The 20,985-nt window shown below is 36.3% G+C and overlaps 1 protein-coding gene across 1 annotated transcript in view; it reads right to left on the bottom strand.

Annotated features, from left to right (window-relative positions):
* CLEC2B (C-type lectin domain family 2, member B) overlaps positions 1–20,985 on the bottom strand; it is a 28,547-nt gene that overhangs the window by 4,438 nt on the left and 3,124 nt on the right. The gene's annotated exons all lie outside the window — the stretch shown is intronic.

Genomic DNA, 20,985 nt, shown 5'->3' with positions numbered 1-20,985 from the left:
ATTTAATTGAAAATGAGACAAATATATATCTAAGAGCCAGGTAAAACAATGTGCTGCTGTGTTTTGAGATCATTAGGCAAGGACAGGATTGTATGTAAAAGATTATGGTGAGGATCAGATTCGTATCTCATAACAGGTCGAAAAAATTTTTTCTGTGTCATGTTAGGTAAAATGACAGCAGTTCATAATTTAAGAGAGCACTTATGTATCATCCTCAGTAATATACAGACTTTCCACTAAAGCAACCAGTATTATTCTGCTTGACATTTTTGGATAAATAGAATATAATAGGGCCGGCCCGGTGGCGCACTGCTACAGTGCGCTGCTTGGGAGCGCGGCGGCGCTCCCGCCGAGGGTTTGGATCCCACATACAGACTGGCCGCTCACTGGCTGTGCGAGGTGCAGGCATGACACCGAGGGTTGTGATCCCGTTGCCGGTCCCGGTCCGGTACGGGCGTGACACTGAGGGTTGCGATCCGTTGCCGGTCACGAAAAAAGACAAAAAGGGAAAATAAAAGAATATAATAAAGTCCTAGCATATTCCGGGAGTAATAAAAATACTTACATATTAGACTGTAGTAAATCAAGGATACTTGTTTTAATCTCCAAGGAAGCAATAAAATAATAAAACAATATATAACAAAATGTTGGATTGCATGTTTTCAACTACAAACCACCGTCACTGTACAGTTCTGGGTTAGCCATTGAAAAAAACCAACATGAGAAATGGAAGGCGGAAGTAAAGCCAAAGACATTATCGTTGGAAACCATGAACATAGGAGCTTTATAGACCTTTCCATGAATCCCCTTCTGCAGTCTTGGCAACTGGATGTCTTAGCTTCTTGGACTTCTACTTCCTAGAGTCTCCAAACACATTAGTGCATTAAGCCAAATCGTTAGTGGCTATTTTTTTTTTTTCTCCAGCTACACATTCCCCAACTTCCAGGTATACATCAGTCCCCAGTTTCTCCCACATTCATGCTATCCCTAATTTCTATATTAGAGCCCTTGTTCTTGTACTATACACTTGTTTTTCTGAACCCACCCAGACTGAATTAGTTTTGGGTACAAAATGCATCATAATAATTGGTAAGAATCAATCCTCATAACTGTGATTATCCTTACTGTTCAGTATATAAATTGAATTATTTATACTGAAATTTATATTCCAAATATCCTTTAAACCTGAGGAGATAGAGAAACTACACTTGAAGTGGCCAAACCCTGTCAAGAAAGAACACAACAAACCATGTAGAAAAATATTTCAGAGAAATAGTTCACAGTTTTTCTCTTATAACATTGACAAAGAGAGTAAAACAAGATTTATGAGAATTCATTTAGTGAATACCCTGCATTTCACAGATTATTTTTTAATTTTCTGATATATTAATAATGGTAAGCAATAAATTCCAATAAATTAAGCACACATATTAAAAATATCACATATTTATTTTATAAGATAGAATAGATAGATAAATAATTATCCAAAAACATTAGGAGAAAGAATGTGGAAGGCAGTCCAAATTCAACTCAGACTCAATTATTTCTCCTCAGCATTATGGGATTACCTTCACAGCTTGTATTTGAGGCATATTAAGGTTCAGAATTATGGAGGAAAAAAGGCAAAAGATCTATATGATGTGAAAAGGAAACAGCAGAAGTAAATGAATCCGAGATTTAAAAAAATGCAAAAGATTGATGAAACAGAGAACTGATTTTTCAAAGAGATAAATGAAACCAATAAACCTACAGCTAGACTAAGAAAGAAAAGAAGAGAGAAGACAAATACATAAAATCAGAAATGAAAAAGGGAACATCAGAAGTGATGCCACAGAAATACAAAGGATCATAAGAGACTACTAGGAACAACCATATGCAAACAAACTGGAAAACCTACAAGAAATGGATGAATTCCTGGACATAAGCAATTTACCTAAGTTGAATCATGAAGAACTAGAAAACGTAAACAGATCGATAACAAGTACTGATGAAGGGCCGACCCCGTGGCTCGCTTGGGAGAGTGCTGCGCTGGGAGTGCAGTGGCGCTTTCGCCATGGGTTCGGATCCTATACAGGGATGGCCAGTGCGCTCACTGGCTGAGTGTGGTGCGGACAACACCATGCCGGGGGACAGGTCAAAAAAAAAAAAAAAAAAAAAAAACAATGTCCACAAATATGGGGGGGAGGGGTCTTCAAAAACATTATGGAAAATGCATATTATGAAAAGAACTATGCATGGATTGCAAAAATTTTTTTGTGACAAAATGAACCCATACTGACATGTCCAAACAGGATCTAGTTTGAGGCACTAAGAAGGATAAGACATCAGTTTGAAAAGAGCCCTTATCAGAGCAGCATGAATTCTGCTAAAATTGAAGCAAGAACAAACATCAAATTTATGGTTAAGCTTGGGTGAAAAAACGGTGAAATCATTGGTGCTTTACAAAAAGTCTATAGGGACAATGCCCCAAAGAAATCAGCAGTTGACAAATGGATAACTCATTTTAAAAAGAGATGAGATGACGTGAAGATGAAGCCCACAGTGACCAACCATCTACATCAATTTGTAAGGAAAAAATTAATTTTCTTTGTGCTCTAATTGAAGATGGCTGACAATTAACAGCAGAAACAATAACCAACACCACAGACATCTCAACTGGTTCAGGTTACATGACTGTGACTGAAAAATTTCACTTGAATTAACTTTCTGCTCCATGGGTGCCAAAACTTGAGACCAGATCAGCTGCAGATGAGAACTGAGCTTTCGATAAAAATTTTAAACAAGTGAGATCAAGATTGTGAAGCATTTCTTTGAAGACTTGTGACAGGGGATGAAACATGTCTTTACCAATATAATCGTGAAAACAAAGTAGGATCAAAGCCATGCTTCCCAAGAGGTGGAAGTGGTCTAGTCAAAGCAAAGGTGGATCGGTCAAGAGCAAAGGTCCTGGCAACAGCTTTTTAAGATGCTGAAGGCATTTTGCTTGTTGACTTTCTGGAGGGCCAAAGAATGATAACGTCTGCTTATTTTGAGAGTGTTTTATGGAAGTTAGCCAAAATTTTGTAGTGAACACTTGGGAGAAGTAGTAAAACACCTGGGACAACTTCACCAGCGAGGTCTTCACCACTGCAGAGCTCCTACTTATCCCTTGCATCAAACAAGAGCAATTTTACAAGAGTTTTGATGGAAAACCATTAGGCATCCACCATAAACTCCTGACTTGGCTCCTTCTGACCTTTTTTGTTGTTGTTGTTTCCTAATGTTTAAATTTCTTTAAAGGGCACCCATTTTTCTTTAGTTAATAATGTAAAAAAGACTTCATTGACATAGTAAATTCCCAGGACCGTCAGTTCTTTATAAATGGACTAAATGGCTGGTATTATCTCTTACAAAAGGGTCTTGAACTTGATAGAGCTCATACTGAGAAATAAAGTTTATATTTTTCATTTTTATCTTTTAATTCCTTTTGTCCACAAAATTTTAAGTCACCATTTACTCCTACTTGCTGGGGAAATATTAAATATTTTTATGGATATTAAGAATGAGGTAATAATGTGAGCTATCACCGCTTCTATTCAACCTTGTGCTGAAATTTACACCCACTAAAATAAGGTAATAAAAAAAAAGAGGCATAAGTTTTTTGAGAGAATAAGTAAAGCTATTATTATTTGCAGATAATCTTAATGTTTACATAGAATATTCAAAATAATGATAATTTATTAAAAATAAATCGTAAACGATAGCAAGTTTGCTACATGTGATATATAGATATATACACATGAGGTCACTTTTAAAAGGTCATGGAAAAATGAATTAAAAGGTAATATGAAACTTTCCATGAAATTTCTGAAGATACCTCATACATATATATGTATAGATAGCTTCTATATGCTAGCAACAAGCTAAATAGAAAATAAATATAACAAAAAATACCACTATACCACTTAAACAATTGCATTATAAAGCATAGAGTATTTAAGAATAAGTTCATGGAAGAATATATATGATACCTACTCCAAAAACCATAAAATATTGCTAAGAGAAATTATAGAACACCAAATAAATGTTTTTAATGTATGATTCAGTGTAGTTAAGATGATGATTCTCTGAAAATGGACTATGGATTTAATATTACCTCAATTAAAATTATAGGTAGTTTATTTTGCAATTTAAAAAATCTAGAATGCCTAAGGAAAACTTGAAGAAAAAATAGGGTTAAAAGACTTAAACTACCAGACAGCTAGATTTACGATAAATCTCCAGTATTAAGACAGAGTGATATTAACACAAAGATAAATAAAATAAAGCAATAGAATATAGTATGAATCCAGTAAAAAAGACTTTTTCTTACACAACTGATTTATGGCTAAGGACCAACTGCAGTTAAGTAGGGAAAGTACGGTCTTTCCAATAAATTATTTCATATTGAAATGTTATCTGAATGTAAAAAAGGCATTTTAATTCTTCTGTCCTAACATTTATAAAAATAAATTTCAAGTGGAATAGAGTTCTGAATGTGAGGGAAAATAAAAACATAAAAAGATTATAATAGAAACCCTAGGGTAATTCTTCATTTCTTTGGAGTACAGTTAATTTCTTAAACAGTATGCAAAATGTAGTAACGATGGAGAAAAATAAAAAAATAAATTGCACTACCTAAAAATTAAGAACTCCTGTTCATTGAAAAACATCATACAAAGGGTAAATTTATCTTTGCAGTGGAAGATAATATTTATAATACCTATAAACTACAAAAGACTCCCATCTAGAATATTAAATAAGTCTTATAAATCAAGCAGAAGAAAAAAACTGAACAAAAATAGAGGCAAAATATTTGAACATACCTGTCACAAAATATTGCACCTAAACAAACTGTAAATATGAAGGTTCTTAACCGTATTTGTCATCAGGAAAATGTCAAGTAAAGCCACAGCGTTGTACCAACAGGCATTCATCAGAATGGGAAAAGATAGATAAAACTGACAATAAAATGTTGAAAAGGTTGCAGAGCAACTGGCATTCACATACCCTTCTGTTGGGATTACCTATTGTCTATGATACTATCTGCTAAAGCTGAGCTATGGATTGTTAATTCTTATAAGTATATCACAAATGATACCCGCTATTCATTAAAAGACTAAAAATAGAGGATGTCCAAAGTCACACTATTTGCAATAGTCAGAATGGGACATGTGCATCACAAGTAGAAAGACTTGTACATGGTGGTATGAATAATTCAAATGTGCATCACAAGTAGAAAGACTAGTACATGGTGGTATGAACACGCTGCAGCAAGGTTCTGCAAACCCAGCCTGAGGCCGAATTAAGCCCATTTTCTGTCTTTGTACAGCCACAAGCTAAGAATAATTTATACATTTAAAAATACTAAAAGTAATCATACAAAAGAGAGATAAGAGAGAAAGAAAGACAGAAACAACAACCACGGTATTACATTGAACTTTTAGAAAGAGAGAAAAGAATAGTGGTAAGTAGATGTGGAAAGGGGAAGGGGAGGGGAGAGGACGGGGGCTAATGAGGAATTGGACAACAGGCACGAAGATTGCATATCGTGATCACGCATAAACTAACTATGCTGATAGAACCGTCGCACATTGTACACAATTACTGACAATCAATGTTGTATCCCACATGTATGAATAATAAATTATGTTAAAAAGAAAACCCCAAAATCTAAAGAGGCACATTAAAACCATTAAGTTTTCAGATAACATTTGGGACTATCTGCTCTCCTTCCAGAAGAAGTAAACAAGATAGCCATGTGATATTTTGAATAAATGAAAATGTTTCTTTGAAGAAAAAAAAAAAAATGAAAAGGAAGAGAAAGTAAATAAGAACCAAAATGAGAAAAGGAAGAAGAGACAAGGGTCGCAAAGGAAAGGAAGAGAAAGTAAATAAGAACCAAAATGAGAAAAGGAAGAAGAGACAAGGGTCGCAAATATACTTTCCTGCATTTTTTTTTCTATTAATAGTTTTACCTTAAGTTTACTCACAGTTTATCTTAAAATCTATTTAATCTTGAGTCCACTTTTGTAATAGTGTTAGACAGGAAGCCAGTAATGTTTAGTATACCAGTTCTCCATCCACTTCTAGTAAACTCTCCTGCTTTAATTTTTGTTAGCTATTCATGCACCTTTATTCTTCCATGTGTATTAGTGTTATCAAACTTCATGAACAATCTAAGTAAAACATTCACAAATTAATTTTGTGAAACTTGCATTTTTATAAAATTAAATTTTCTATTCCAGATCTAAAAACAGAAAAAGAGAAACAATATTTTGTGATACATGAAAATTATATAATATTCAAATTTTCAAGTTAAATTTTATTTAAACACAAACATGCTCATTTTTAAGTTATTTTCTATAGCCATTTTTACACTACAAATGCAGAGTTGAGTAGTTGCAACATAGATTGTATGACTAATGAAGCTTAAAATATTTACTCTATGAAACTTTATATAAAAATTTTTCCATCCTCTTTCTCCAACAACGAATTTTTACACTACAAATGCAGAGTTGAGTAGTTGCAACATAGATTGTATGACTAATGAAGCCTAAAATATTTACTCTATGAAACTTTATATAAAAATTTTTCCATCCTCTTTCTCCAACAACGAGTTAACGAATTTTTGCTGCATGTCATAATATGGAAAAATCATGCAAGCATTATGTTGAAAGAAAAAAGAAAAAAAGGTGCAAAGATACATGCAAATTGTGTAATTTTGTTTATATAAAACCTATGGCAATAGAAGACAAAATAGTGATTACAACTGGCAAGGAAGTATTGAATGAAATATGAGATTATAAGTGTGAACAATTTTGCTTTATCATTTTTACATCTCTTGATGCCTTACAGAGGTCATGTAATTATTAAAAATTCTTTCATTGATACTCATTAAATATATCGTGAATAATGAGAAGAGAATGATTATGAGAAAAGATCATGATTAAGGCATAAAAGAAGAGAATCATAAGACATAAAAGAAGAGGAGAACTTAAAAAGAAAAAAAAAGTGAAGAAATAAAGGATGTAATTTACTCACCTTTATACATTAAAATACTACAAGTACCAGTAATAATCATCATCATAATAAAAGCCACAGTAATTAAAATAGGAATCTTATATCTGTCCCAAACACCTGAAAAATAAAAATAAATACATTTGGATTAGGAAACAAGTAAGACTATATTTGCATTCATAACCAGTACTTTACAAACTTCTTTAGGCAATTTATCCTGATAGTTGCCAAGAAGATGACACAAAAAATACTTTTTATGTTTGTTACATGGAAAAAAATCTGCTTCTTTCTTTTGGTTAAATTTTCTCAGGGTATTCCTAGAACCACTGCAAATGTTACCATTTATTTTACTGTCATATCCAAGCAGAGAAGTCTGCATGGCTCTTCAGGGTAGAGTTCCTCAGGCCTGCAGCTGCCCCTGCAGAGCATCCTTCCTTTTGGTGAAACATCGGCATGCCCTAATACTCACCGAATGTTTCTAAGAATATCTACTTTCTCACTAATGAAAAAGTTTATTTTATTTTATTTTTGTTGAAGAAACATTACTGATTGTACACATCTGTAGGGTACAGAATTGAATATCAATACGTGTGTTCAATATGTGATGCTCAAATCAGGATAATAAGTATATTCAACATTATACAATGTAATCATTTTTGTGACCCTTTACTGATTTCCCACTAACCCTCCTCCCCCTCCCCACCTGTGATAACCTCAGTTTTGTTCTCTCCTTTTGAAAGTTCAACAAATTATTGTGATTATTGTATCTTTCTTTGTTCATTTTCTTAGTCCTCACTTATTAGTGAAGACATGTGGTATTTCTCTTTCTCTGCCTGGCTTATTTCACTTAACATAATTTTCTCTATGTTCATTCATGATGATGAAACTGACAGAATTTCATTCTTTTTTTATGGCAGAGCAGTATTCCATTGTGTAAATATACTACATTTTCCTTATCCAGTCATCTCTTGATGGACATTTGGGTTGGTTCCAACTCTTGGCTATTATAAATAGAGCTGCGATAAACACGGGAGTGTAGGTATCCCTTCAACATGATGATTTCCATTTCTTTGACTATATACTCAGCAGTGGGATTGCTGGATCATAGAGTAGTTCCATCTGTAGTTGTTTGAGGAAACTCCGTAATGTTCTTCATAATGACTGCACCAATTTACAGTCCCACCAACAGTGCAGAAGTGTTCCCCTTTCTCCACACCCTTGCCTGCATTTGTTATTCTGTCTTTTTGATAACAGCCAATATAATTGGGGTAAGATGATATCTCAATGTGGTTTTGATATGCATTTCCATGATAATTAGTAATGTTGACTACTTTTTCATGTGTCTGTTGGCCATTTGTATATCTTCTTTTGAGAAACGCCTATTCAGCTCCTTTGCCCATTTTTTAATTGTGTAACTTTAAATTGTTTTACTTCTTTGTATAATCTGGATATTAATCCCTTGTCCAATGCATAGTTTTCAAATATTTTCTCACTTTCTAGAGGTTGTCTTTTCCCTCTGTTAAATGTTTCTTTGGTTGTACAGAAGCTTTTTACTTTGATATAATCCCATTTGTTTATTATTTATTTTTTGGCTACTCTGTCCAGGTCTTATTTATAGTCTTTGCCCAGTCCTACTTCCTGAAGTGTTTCCTCTATGTTTGCTTTTAGGTCTTATATTTAAGTCTTTAATCTATTTTGACTTTATTTGGGCATATGGCTAGAGGTACAGGTTTGGTTTCATTCTTCTACCATATGGATGTTCAGTTTACCCAAAACCATTTATTGCAGAGGCAGTCTTTCCCCAATGTATGTTCCTGGTGACTTTGTTGAAGATCAGTTGGCTGTAAGCATGTGGGTTGATTTCTGGTTTCTATATTCTACTACACTGGTCCAAGTGTTTATTTTCATGCCAGTACCATGCTGTTTTGGTTACTATAGTTTTGTAATATAATATGAAGTCTGGTAATGTTATGACTCAACTTTATTTTATTTTTTTGCTTAGGATTGCTTTTGATATTCAGGGTCTTTTGTTGTTCCGTATGAATGTGAGGATTGTTTTTTCTATTTCTGTCAAGAATATCATTGGCATTTTTTTTTTAGGATAGGTGCTATTAAGCATTATTACTATTTCCTCCTGCCAGAGAACTTGTGGTTGTTCCGTATGAATGTGAGGATTGTTTTTTCTATTTCTGTCAAGAATATCATTGGCATTTTTTTTTAGGATAGGTGCTATTAAGCATTATTACTATTTCCTCCTGCCAGAGAACTTGTGTTCTCTAGTGTGAAGTCTAAGAGACAGCTTCTTTCACAGTTACAACTTTTTTTTTTTCCTTTTTGTCTTTTTTCATGACTGGCAACGGATCGCAACCCTCAGTGTCGCGCCCGTACCGGACCGGGACCGGCCACGGGATCGCAACCCTCGGTGTTGCTCCCGCCCCTCGCTCAGCCAGTGAGCGGCCGGTCTGTATGTGGGATCCGAACCCTCGGCGGGAGCGCCACCGCGCTTCCCAAGCGGCGCACTATAGCAGTGCACCACCGGGCCGGCCCCACAGTTACAACTTTTGCTCAACCTGTTTATTAGCTGCCCAACTCTGGGTACCAGTTGTTTTTCTGTCTCCTGTGCAATTTTATTTATTATTATTATTATTTTTTTATTTTATCAATATACAATGTAGTTGATTTTTGTAGAACTTTACCGAATCCTCTCTCCCCCCTTTCTCTCTCTCCTCCTGCCCACCAATATCATATCTGTTTGCTTGTCTTAAGTTCAAGGAATTGTGATTGTTGTGTTTTCTTCTGTAACCCTGCCATTTGTTTGTGTATTTATTTTTAGCTCCCACAAATAAGTGAGAACATGTGTTATTTCTCTCTGTGCCTGACTTATTTCACTTAATATATTTTTTCCAAGTCTTTCCATGTTGATGCAAATGGTAGTATTTCATTCTTTTTCAAAGCAGAGTAGTATTCCATTGTGTAAATATACCACATTTTCCATATCCACTCATCTGATGACGGACATTAGGGCTGGTTCCAACTCTTGGCTATTGTAAAGAGTGCTGCAATAAACATTGGCAAACAGGTATCCCTTCGACCTGATGATTTCCATTCCTCTGGGTATATTCCCAGCAGTGGGATAGCCAGGTCATATGGTAGATCTACCTGCAATTGTTTGAGGAACCTCCATACCATTTTCCATGAAGGGTGCACCATTTTGCAGTCCCACCAAGAGTGTAGGAGAGTTCATTTTTCTCCACAACCTCACCAGCATTTATCATTTTCAGTCTTTTGTATATTAGCTACCCTAACTGGAGTGAGATGGTATCTCAGTGTGGTTTTGATTTGCATTTCCCAAATGCTGACTGATGTTGAGCATTTCTTTATGTGTCTGTTGGCTATTTGTGTATCTTCCTTTGAGAAATGCTCATTCAGTTCATTTGCCCATTTTTTAATTGGGTTACTTTTTTTTTTTGCAGTAAAGTTGTTTGAGTTTTTGTACATTCTGGATATTAGTCCTTTGTCAGACGTATATTTTGCAAATATTTTCTCCCACACTGTTGGTTGTCTTTAAACTCTGTTAATTTTTTCTTTTGCTGTGCAGAAGCTTTTTAGTTTGATATAATCCCATTTGTTTATTTTTCCTTTAGTTGCTTGTGCTTTGGGGTTGTATACATGAAGTCTTTGCCCAGTCCTACTTCCTGGAGTGTTTCCCCTATGTTTTCTTTAAGTAGTTTTATGGTTTCAGGGTGTATATTTAATTCTTTAATCAATTTTGAGTTTATTTTGGTATATGGTGAGAGGTATTGGTTTAGTTTCATTTTCCTGCATATTGATATCCAGTTTTCCCAGCACCATTTGCTGAAGAGGCAGTCCCTTGCCCAGTGTGTAGACTTGGTGCCTTTGGCAAAGATCAGATGGCTGTAGGTGTATGGGTTGATTTCTGGAATCTCTATTTTATTCTATTTACCCATGTGTCAGTTTTTATGACAGTACCATGCTGTTTTGGTTACTATAGCTTTGTAGTATAGTTTAAAGTCAGGTAGTGTTAATTATTTCTAATTTTAATCCATCGTGATCTGAAAAATACATGGAATAATTCCATTTTAAAAAAATTTGTTGAGACTTGATTTGTGACCTAACATGTGATCTATCCTGGAGATTGTTCCATGTGCTGATGAGAAGAATGAATATTCTGAGGCTGTTGGATGGAATGTTCTGTAGATATCTACCAAGTCCAATTGGTCTAAAGTGTTGTTTAGCTCTTGTGTTTCTCTGCTGATTCTTTGCCTCGATGATCTGTCCAGTATTGAGAGTGAGGTGTTCAGGTCCCCTGCAATTATGGTATTAGTGTCTATCTCATTCTTTAGGTTTAATAGTGTTTGCTTTATAAATCTGGCTGCTCCAACATTGGGTGTGTTAGATATTTATGATTGGTATGTCTTCTTGATGGATCAATCCTTTTATCATTATATAGTGGCCTTCTTTATCTCTTTTTATGGTTTTTGGTTTAAAGTCTATTTTATCAAATATAGTAATAGCTGCTCTGGCCCGTTTTTCATTTCTATTTGTATGGTATATCTTTTTCCATCCTTTCACTCATAGTCTATGTGTGTCTTTACCAATGAGTTGAGTCTCTTGAAGGCAGCATATAGTTGGGTCTACCTTTTTAATCCAGTTAGTCAGTCTGTTTCTTTTGGGTGGGGATTTTAATCCTTTTACATTAATAGCTGTTATTGAAAAGTGTTAGTTTACTCCTAGCATTTTATTGATTTTTGTTCGGATGTCTTAAGTATCTTTTGTTCCTTTCTTTCTGATTTGCTGTTTTCTGTATTTGTTGGTTTTTTGGGGTGGTAGATAAATTTTCTTTTTATTGTTATTATTTTTATTTTACTAGTGGGTTTTGTTTTTTCTTGAGCATTTATGGCAGTGGTGGTTGTTTTTCAGGTACCAACCCATTCCTCCCTTGAGAATTTCTTGTAAGGCTGGCCGTGTGGTAGTAAGCTCCTGCAGTTTTAGTTTGTCTGAGAAATACACCATTTGTCCTTCATTTTGGAAGGATAGCCTGGGTAAAGTGTTCTTGGCTGGCAATCTCTATCTTTTAGTATTTTGAATATATCATTCAATTTCTTTCTGGCTTTTAGAAGTTGTGATGAAAGTCTGATGTTAGTCTGATTGGGGCTCCCTTACAGGTGACTTGATGCTTCTCTCTTGAAGCTTTTAAGATTCTCTCTTTGTCTTTGAGTTTTACCAATTTGTCTACGACATGTCTTAGAGAGGACCTTTTGGGGTTGAATATGTTGGGGATCTTTGAGCCTCCTGAATCTGAAGATCTGTGTCTTTCCCTATTCCTGGGAAGTTTTCTGCCATTATTTCATTGAATAAATTTTCAGTGCCATTTCTTTTTTCCTCCCCTTCTGGAATACCCATGATTTGGATATTTGAGCTCTTAAGGTTGTCTGTTATCTCTCTTTGATTTTCTTCAGTGTTTTTAATTCTTTAATTCTTTTTTTTTTTGGTCTGCCTGTATTATTTTAAACAGCCCTTCTTCAAGTTAGAAATTTTCTCTTCTGCTTGTTCTAGCCTACTTGTTCAACTCTCTGTTGTGTTTTTTATTTCGTTGGATGAATTCTTCAGCTCCACAAGCTCTGCTACATTCTTTTTCAGGGCATTGATTTCTTTGTACATTTCTTCTTTCAGGTCCTGTATACTTTTTCACCTTTCATTGTGTTATTTAACTGAATTTTCTTGTATCTTATTTAGTTTCCTTAGAATTGTCACTCAAAATATCTTGTCAGTCTTTTCAAGGAATTTCTGTTCTATAAGATCTAGAGCTTGAGAGTTATTATTACCCTTTGGTGGTGTACTATCTTGATCTTTCATATTTCTGGCATCTTTCCCTTGGTATTTAGTCATTGTGGCAGGGGATTTCATGGTCCACTCCTTCGACCCTCATGTCTGGCTGGGATACTGCCGGGACTGCCAATTTGGCACAGCTGCCTTGGTGCCTGTGGGCAGGAGGCTAGGGCCTCTCTGGGCCATAAGGACTGGCCTGGGTTTTCCACAGTGATGCCTACCTGTTCCAATGTGGGTGGCTCGGGTCCTGTGGGCCTGGCAGCTTTAGGGCCTCTCTGGGCAGTGTGCACTGGCTTGGGCTGGGGAGGTCTCACAGCAGCACCTATCTCCTCCAGCATGGGTGCCTAAGGGCACATGGGCCTGGCAGCTCTCCAGGCCTCTCTTGCTTATTGGCATTTTGATGGGCATTGCATTGAATCTGTAGATCACTTTTGGTAATATGGACATTTTCATGATGTTAATCCTTCCAATCCATGAACATTGAATGTCTTTCCATCTTTTGGTATCCTCTTAAATTTCTTCCAGCAGTGATTTATATTTCTTGTAGAAATATTTCACCTCCTTGGTTAAATTTATTCCTGGCTATTCTGTCTCTTTTTTATCTTTTGGTGACTATTGTAAATGGTCATCCTTTTTTCAATTTCTTTTTCTGCTAGTTCATTGTTGGAGTAAAAAATGGTACTGATTTTTCATATTGAGTTTGTATCCTGCAACCTCACTGAAATCGTTTGTCGGCTCTAAGGGTTTTTTTAATAGAGTTTTTAGGTTTTTCTATTTACAGCATCATATCATCTGCAAACAGATACAATTTGACATCATTGTTTCCAATCTGGATGCCCTTTATTTCTTTCTCTTGCCTGATTGCTCTGGGTAGTACCTCCAGTACTATGCTAAGTAAAAGTGATGAGAGTGGGCATCCTTGTTTGGTTCCTATTCTTAACATTCAGGATAATGTTGGCAATGGATTTGTCATGTATGGCTATTATTGGGTTGAGATACTTTCCTTCTATACCTAATTTACTGACAGTCTTTACCATGAAGGGATGTTAAATTTTGTCAGTGCATTTACTGCATCTATTGAGACAAAGATATGGTTTTTGTCCTTGATTTTGCTGATGGGGTGTATCACATTTATTGACATGCATATGTTGAACCATCCTTGCATTCCTGGGATGAATTCCACTTGATCATGACATATAATTTTTGATGTGTTGCTCTCATCTGATTGCTAATATTTTGTTGAGAAGTTTTGCATCTATGTCCTCTAAATATATTGGCCTGTAGTTTTCTTTTTTTTGCTGTATCTTTGCCCAGTTTGGTATTAAGGTGATGCTGGCATTATAAATTGAGATTTGAAGAATGGCCTCTGCTTCAACTTTTTAGAATAGTATGAAGAAGATTGGTATTAATTCCTCTTTAAGTGTTTGGTAGGGGCCAAGCCTGTGGCGCACTCGGGAGAGTGTGGCGCTGGGAGCACAGCAGCACTCCCTCCATGGGTTCAGATCCTATATAGGGATGACTGGTGCACTCACTGGCTGAGCGCGGTGCGGCTGGTCTCAAAAAGGACAAAAAAAATGTTTGGTAGAATTCAGCAGTAAAGCCATCTGGTCTTGGGCTTTTCTTTGTTGATTACTGCTTCATTCTCATTGCTAGTTATTTATTGGTCTGTTTGGGTTTTCTTTCTTTTTTTTTTATTCATTCTTGGTATTTTGTATGTGTCCAGAAATTTATCCATTTCTTCCAGGTTTTCAAATTTGTTAGCATATAGTTGTTTGTAATAGGCTCTAATGATGCTTTGTATTTCTGCGGTATCAATTGTAATGTCTCTTTTCTCATTTTTCATTTTTATTATCTGGGGCTTCTATCTTCTTTTTTTTAGTTGGCCTAGCTAATGGTTTGTCTATCTTATTGAAAAACAAATCTTTTGTGTAATGTTTTTGGTGTCTATTTCATTTATTTCTACTCTGATCTTAACTGTTTTTCTTTTGTCTACTAATTTTGGGATTGGATTGTTCTTGTTTTCCTAGTTCTTTAGGGTATAGCATTAGATTGTTTATTTAGAATCTTTCTATTCTTTTAATGTAAGTATTTGTTGCAATAAAATTCCTTCTTAGTAGTGCCTTTGCAGTATCGCATTTGTTTTGGTTTGATGTATCTTTATTTTCAGTAGTTTAAAGACATTTTTTAATTTCCTGTTTAATTTTTTCTTTGACCTACAGGCCATTTAGGAGCACATTGTTTAATTTTCATGTACTTGTGTAGTTTCTAGAGTTTCATTTGTTTTTGATTTCTAGTTTTAATGCCTTGTACTCTGAAAAGATACTTGAAATTGTTTCAATTTTGTTGAGACTTGATTTGTGACCTAACATGTATTCTATCCTGGAGAATGTTTCATGTACTGATGAGAAGAAAGTAATTCTGTAGTTGTTGGATGAAATGATCTGTAAATATCTGCCAAGTCCAATTGGACTAAAGCATAGTTTAAATCTTGTGTTTCTCTGTTTATTTGATGCCTAGATGATATGTCCAATGCTGAGAGGTCCCTAACTATTACCATATTTGCATTTATTGCTTTGTCTAATAGTATTTGCTGTATGTATCTATGTGCTTCGATGTTGGTTGCATATATATTTATGATTGTATGACTTTTTGCTCTGTATACCACTTTATTATTATATAATCACCTTCTTCATCTCTTTTTATGGTTTTTGGTTTAATATATATATTACCCAATATAAGAATAGCTACTCCTGCACATTTTTAGTTTTCATTTGCATGGTATATGCTTTTCCATCCCTTCGCTATTGGTCTCTGCGTGTCTTTACAAGTGAGATGAGTCTCTTGAAGATAGCCTGTAGTTGGGTCTAGCTTTTTAACCCAATCAATCTGTTTCTGTCTTTTTGGTGGGCAATTTATCCATTTACATTTAGGGTTGTTATTGAAAGGTATTGTCTTACTCCTGGCATTATACAAATTCTCATTTGGATGTTTTAAATATCTTTTGTTCCTTTCTTCTTTTACCATTTGTCTTCAGTGTTTGTTGGTGTTTTGAGTCAGTAAGATATAGTTCCTTTCTTTTTCTCATTTGTATTTTTTGTTCTACCAGTGGGTTTTGTGTTTCTTGTGTATTCATGCTAGCAATTATTATTTCTTGGATTTCACTTGCAGGACTCCCTCGAGGATTTCTTGTAGGGCTCATCATGTGGTGGTGAACTCCCACAGTTGTTGTTTGTCTGGGAAATACAGTATTTCTCCTTTATTTCTGAAGGATAGCTTGCCAGGTGTAGTATTCTTGGCTGGTATTTTATTTTTTCTTTTAGTGTTTTGAATATATCATCCCATCCTCTTCTGGCGTGTAGAGTTTCTATTGAGAAGTCTGTTGTTAGTCTGATGGGGATTCCCAAATACATGACTTAATGCTGTTTTTAGGATTCTTTCTCTGTCTTTGAGCTTTGCCAGTTTGGCTATAATTTATCTTGGAGAGAACACTTTTGAATTGATTCTGATTGGGAATCTTTGAACCTCCTGCATCTAAAGGTCCATGTCTCTCCCTATGTCTGGGTAGTTTCCTGCAATTATTTTGTTGAATATATTTTCAATGTCTTTTCCTTTCTCCTCCCCTTCTGGAACACCCACGATTCAGATGTTTGCATGCTTAAGGTTGTCTGCTAGCTCTCTTAGATTTTCTTCACTTTTTGGACTCTTTTTCTTTGGTTTGTCTTCCTGGATTGTTTCAAAAAGACTGTCTTCAAGATCAGGTTTTTTCTTCTGCTTGCTCTAGTTTGCTGCTTGGGCTCTCAGTTGTGCATTTTATTTTGTGGAATCAATGCTTCAGTTCCAGAAGTTCTGTTACATTTTTTTAAGGTATTAATCTACAGAGATTTCCTCCTTCATGTCCTTGACCATTTTTCTCACTTCATTGTGCTTTCTGACTGAGTCTTCTTATATCTCTTTGAGTTTCCTTGAGATTGTTGTCTGCAATTCCTTTTCAGTCATTTCAAGGGCTTCCTGCTCTATGGGGTCTGGTACTTGAAAATTATTTTATTCCTTCTGTGGTGTCATATTTTCTTCTTTTTTAATATTTCTAGTATCTTTACTTTGATGTCTGATCATCTGATACAGAAGTTTTTCTTCTATTAGTTTGGAGTGGGCTTTGAGAAGGGAGACTTCCTCCTGTAGTTCTTTTATATTGATCATTGAGTAGGGTGTTTTAGTATTACTTCCAGGTAGATGCACTAGTGTACTCTCCATATGGGTATTTCAGCTGTATTCAATATCAGAGTTTTGTGTGAGTGCCTCCTGGGCCCAGGAACTGGGACACTTAGTGATTTCTTGCTGAGGTTAGTGACCTGTGTTAGTTCACTGAGGATGTGACACAGGTGTACTCTCAAGTTCTTGGGAGAAGCATCTCAGTCCCTTGTCACTCATTGGCTAGAGTCGGTGACCCTGGGCTGGCTTGTTGGCACCCTCACTAGCATCTTGTGACCCTGATGAATGCACGGGGATATACTAGAGCTCCTCTGTTTGAATAGGTTCCCCTTGGCAGGGTTTCTCTTTTCTCTTTCCTACATGCAGAGGCTCTTCCTGGGTCCAGTAGGGAGATGGGTTGGTGGTGGCTGGAAATTTTCTTCCTTACTCTATTTGGCTGTCCTGGGTTTCTGTACTCTCCAGGGTTCCTGTGTGTGTCTCTCCCAGGATTAAGGAAGTCATATGTCACATTCACATACCTCCCACTCCTAAGTGTGCTACTGTGGGAGGCAGTGTAATTCACCCTGTGGGTTGGGTCCCTGGGCTGTGAGTCTGTTCTCACTCACCTCTTTCCCTGGGTTCTGCTGGTGACTCTCTTTGTGTCAATGAAATTTAGCAGTCAGTGCGCTGCCTGCATGGAGGTGGTGGTGTGGTAGTGGTGACTGCTGTTGTGGTGACTGACCACCTGTGCAGCAGTGGCAGCAGGCCACTGTTGCAGAGGTGGTGGCTGTGGCACACTACCTGCACTGTGGCAGTGTCTAATTTTGTATATTTCTGCCAAATATCTTAAATCTCGTTATCAAGTGCGCATTTCTTCTGGCTATATAGAATTTTGAAGCTACACAATAGGCACAAACTGCAGTATCTGCTTCAGTTTTGAACCTGTACTGCATTTATCTGTTTGTTCATCATCAAACACATATTTATTAATCATCTACTATATGCTAGTTTTACAGTAAACAAAATAGACAATTCCTGTCCTCCTGGAGCTTACAAATAATGGAAAATGAACTGATAAAATTAATTAAAAATGATAGATTGCAACAAGTGCTAGGAATGCAATAAACAGGGTGCTCTGATTGGTAAGATAGAAGAGATTAAAAATGGTAGCCATGAGAGCCACTCTGTAGAAATCACATTAAAACTGAGATTTAAAATATGAGCAGTGGCCATCTCTGCCAAATAAACTAGAGATCGCATTTCAAGCCAAAAGATCAGCAAGTGCAAGTGGTTGAATCCAGAAATAACTCAAAAAAATATGGCAGAGTACAGGCCTGACTGGATCAGAGGTGGGAGAACAGTGACCAGTTAGGCAGGAGCAAAATGAGGCTGAGTTTTGAAAGTCCTGGACGGAAATTGATTTTCTTCTAGGTGTGATGGAAAATGATTTTAGCTGGGTGTTTGGCATTTCCAAATTTATGTCTTTGAAAGTTCTCTGGACTACTTGGTGGAGAGACTTTAGAATACTCTAGCTGTACTCAATCTAGCTTCAACAACAGTGGTAGCAGTGGTAATAGAAAGAATGAAATGGAGCACATGAAGATCACTAGTGTCCTTGACAGCGTGGTTTCAGGAAGTGACAGAGAAGAAGTCAGATTGCTTGGAAAGAGGCAAGTGAAATCAGCATGTAGACTCTCAGAGGAATTTTGCTGTGTGACCAGGGAGTGAGCGAGCGAAGAGTTGGAATGAGAGTGAGGAACTTCTAAAAAGGTATAATAATAATGTTTGTATGCCGATGGGGATGATTCAGTGTAAAGGGAATACATGGCCAATGCAGGTAGGAGGATGGAATAATTGACTAAATAAAAAATAATTTCAGGTTGTGGTCTGAAGCACAAACGGACAGATTGATCTCAGGCAGAAGAAATTACCCTACCGTCGACATGGCAAAGGTCAAGAAACAGAAGAAACAAAACATACGTCTGTCATCCTTTTGGGGATTGTATATGCCTCAGTTTAGAATTTGAGTCCAAACTCTTTCTAATGAGCTTTTATAACCTTTCTAATATAACCTTATTTATTTACTTAATTCTCTATGATTTTTTTTTAAATCTCAGGTATCAAGAATATGAGTACTTGTTCTCTTTCTTATGGTAACAAACAAGAAAATACATTATTATGACATTCCATTTTTCTGTCCATGAATTGGCATGGTGTGCAATGGGGTATTAGTGCTGGAGATATTACAGTTCTAAAATCTTGGTCAAACATTTGTAGTGTATAATTCTACCTTCTTACCTCCTTTGAATCTGTATATCTTTATTTAGTAAATAGCACCATCTCTATTGTTTTCATTAAAGGACATATATGTGCTGTGTTTTCAGTAAATCTGAAATAACAGGAATTAAATAAAAGGGAGCTTTCGCTGTCACTTTTTTCTTGTGTGATAGCTGTCCCATTTTTCGATATTGTGTGTCTGTGTGTGTTCACAAGGTGAAGATTATTTGCTGCTATAGCAAGTGGAATTGTTTTTTCTATATTTTCTAACCATTCTTTCAGGTAAGATAGGCCATTTTGATATCCTTCCCTCCAGAAGGACTGTTGCAACAAAATAAAACAAAACAAAATGAACCTCCTTGAAATCAATGGCCTTTTCAGTTTTTAAGACATCCCAGCTTATTGAAGTGATGGTTCTGAGAGTTGTGGAGGGATTTCAAACAGAGGAACACATCTATGAGCCAACAGGAAGAAAGAAGAATGTGCTCATCCTAGCAATATGAGAAGTGATCATTTGCATGTGTTGGTGGTAGTCATAGCCCTTTCCATGGCAAAGTTGGCAAGGTTTTAGCACAGAAGATTTTGTCATGCACGTAGGGATGCTAGATCCTACTTACAGATTACCCCAGCTTCAACAAAGGTGTGTATAATTCAAAGGTGGCAAAGAAACAGAATGGGTTTTGTTGTTAAGTGTGGCACAAAAATAGCAGAGCTAGAACAAAAGGGGTCATTCATATTGGAACATGGTCTTCTTAGAAATAATCAGCGAAAAATGATGACATCAGGTCATTTTGATGCTTTGGCGTCTCATAAAACCTGTGAAAGTTCATATTGTCCTGCAAAACACCCCCCACCCTCAGTACCACCAAATGTCAACATGCAAGTCACTTGTCTGTTCAGTGAGATGAGGACTTAGAGTGGCATTTAATTTCATTTAAGGAACAAATAAATTGAACATTTATTGCACTTCTGAATATGTGGGTATATATTTATACCTGTTATATGTTCATTCACTATTTAATCTATTTCCTAAGATCTGAAATGTAGTTTTCTACACTCAGTATAAATTGCTTTTATATTTAATAAATATAAAAAAAAAGATATCCCATCTTTTTATTCTTTCCTTTATTTTTATTCTCTTATTCAACCCTAAATACCTATTTAGGGGGATGTAACTAATTACATGAGTTATCCAAAAAGCAAAATGTGGCCTCCCACTATGAAGCTAACACCGGAAATGAATTTCAAAGTCGCTGAATTCAATACATGCAAATGATCACTTCTCCTATTATTAGGATGTGCACACTCTTTTTGCTTTCTTTTGCCTCATAGGTATTTCCTCTTTTTGAAAGCCCTCCACAACCCTCAGACCCATCGTTTCAGTAAGCTGGGATGTTTTAAAACTGAAAGGGCCGGGCCGGCCTGGTGGCGCACTGCTACAGTGTGCCACTTGGGAAGCGTGGCGGCGCTCCCGCTGAGGGTTCGGATCCCACATACAGACCGGTTCCCGCTCACTGGCTGAGCGAGGCGCGGGAGCAACACCGAGGGCTGCGATCCCGTTGCCGGTCCCGGTCCGGTACGGGCGCGACACTGAGGGTTGCGATCCATTGCCGGACACGGAAAAAGACAAAA

This window comes from Galeopterus variegatus, unplaced genomic scaffold (genome assembly GCF_000696425.1).
Source record: "Galeopterus variegatus unplaced genomic scaffold, G_variegatus-3.0.2 Scaffold1626, whole genome shotgun sequence".
Lineage (NCBI taxonomy): Eukaryota > Metazoa > Chordata > Mammalia > Dermoptera > Cynocephalidae > Galeopterus > Galeopterus variegatus.
Note: the sequence above shows the minus strand (reverse complement) of the source record. Positions and strands in the feature narration are given on the sequence as shown.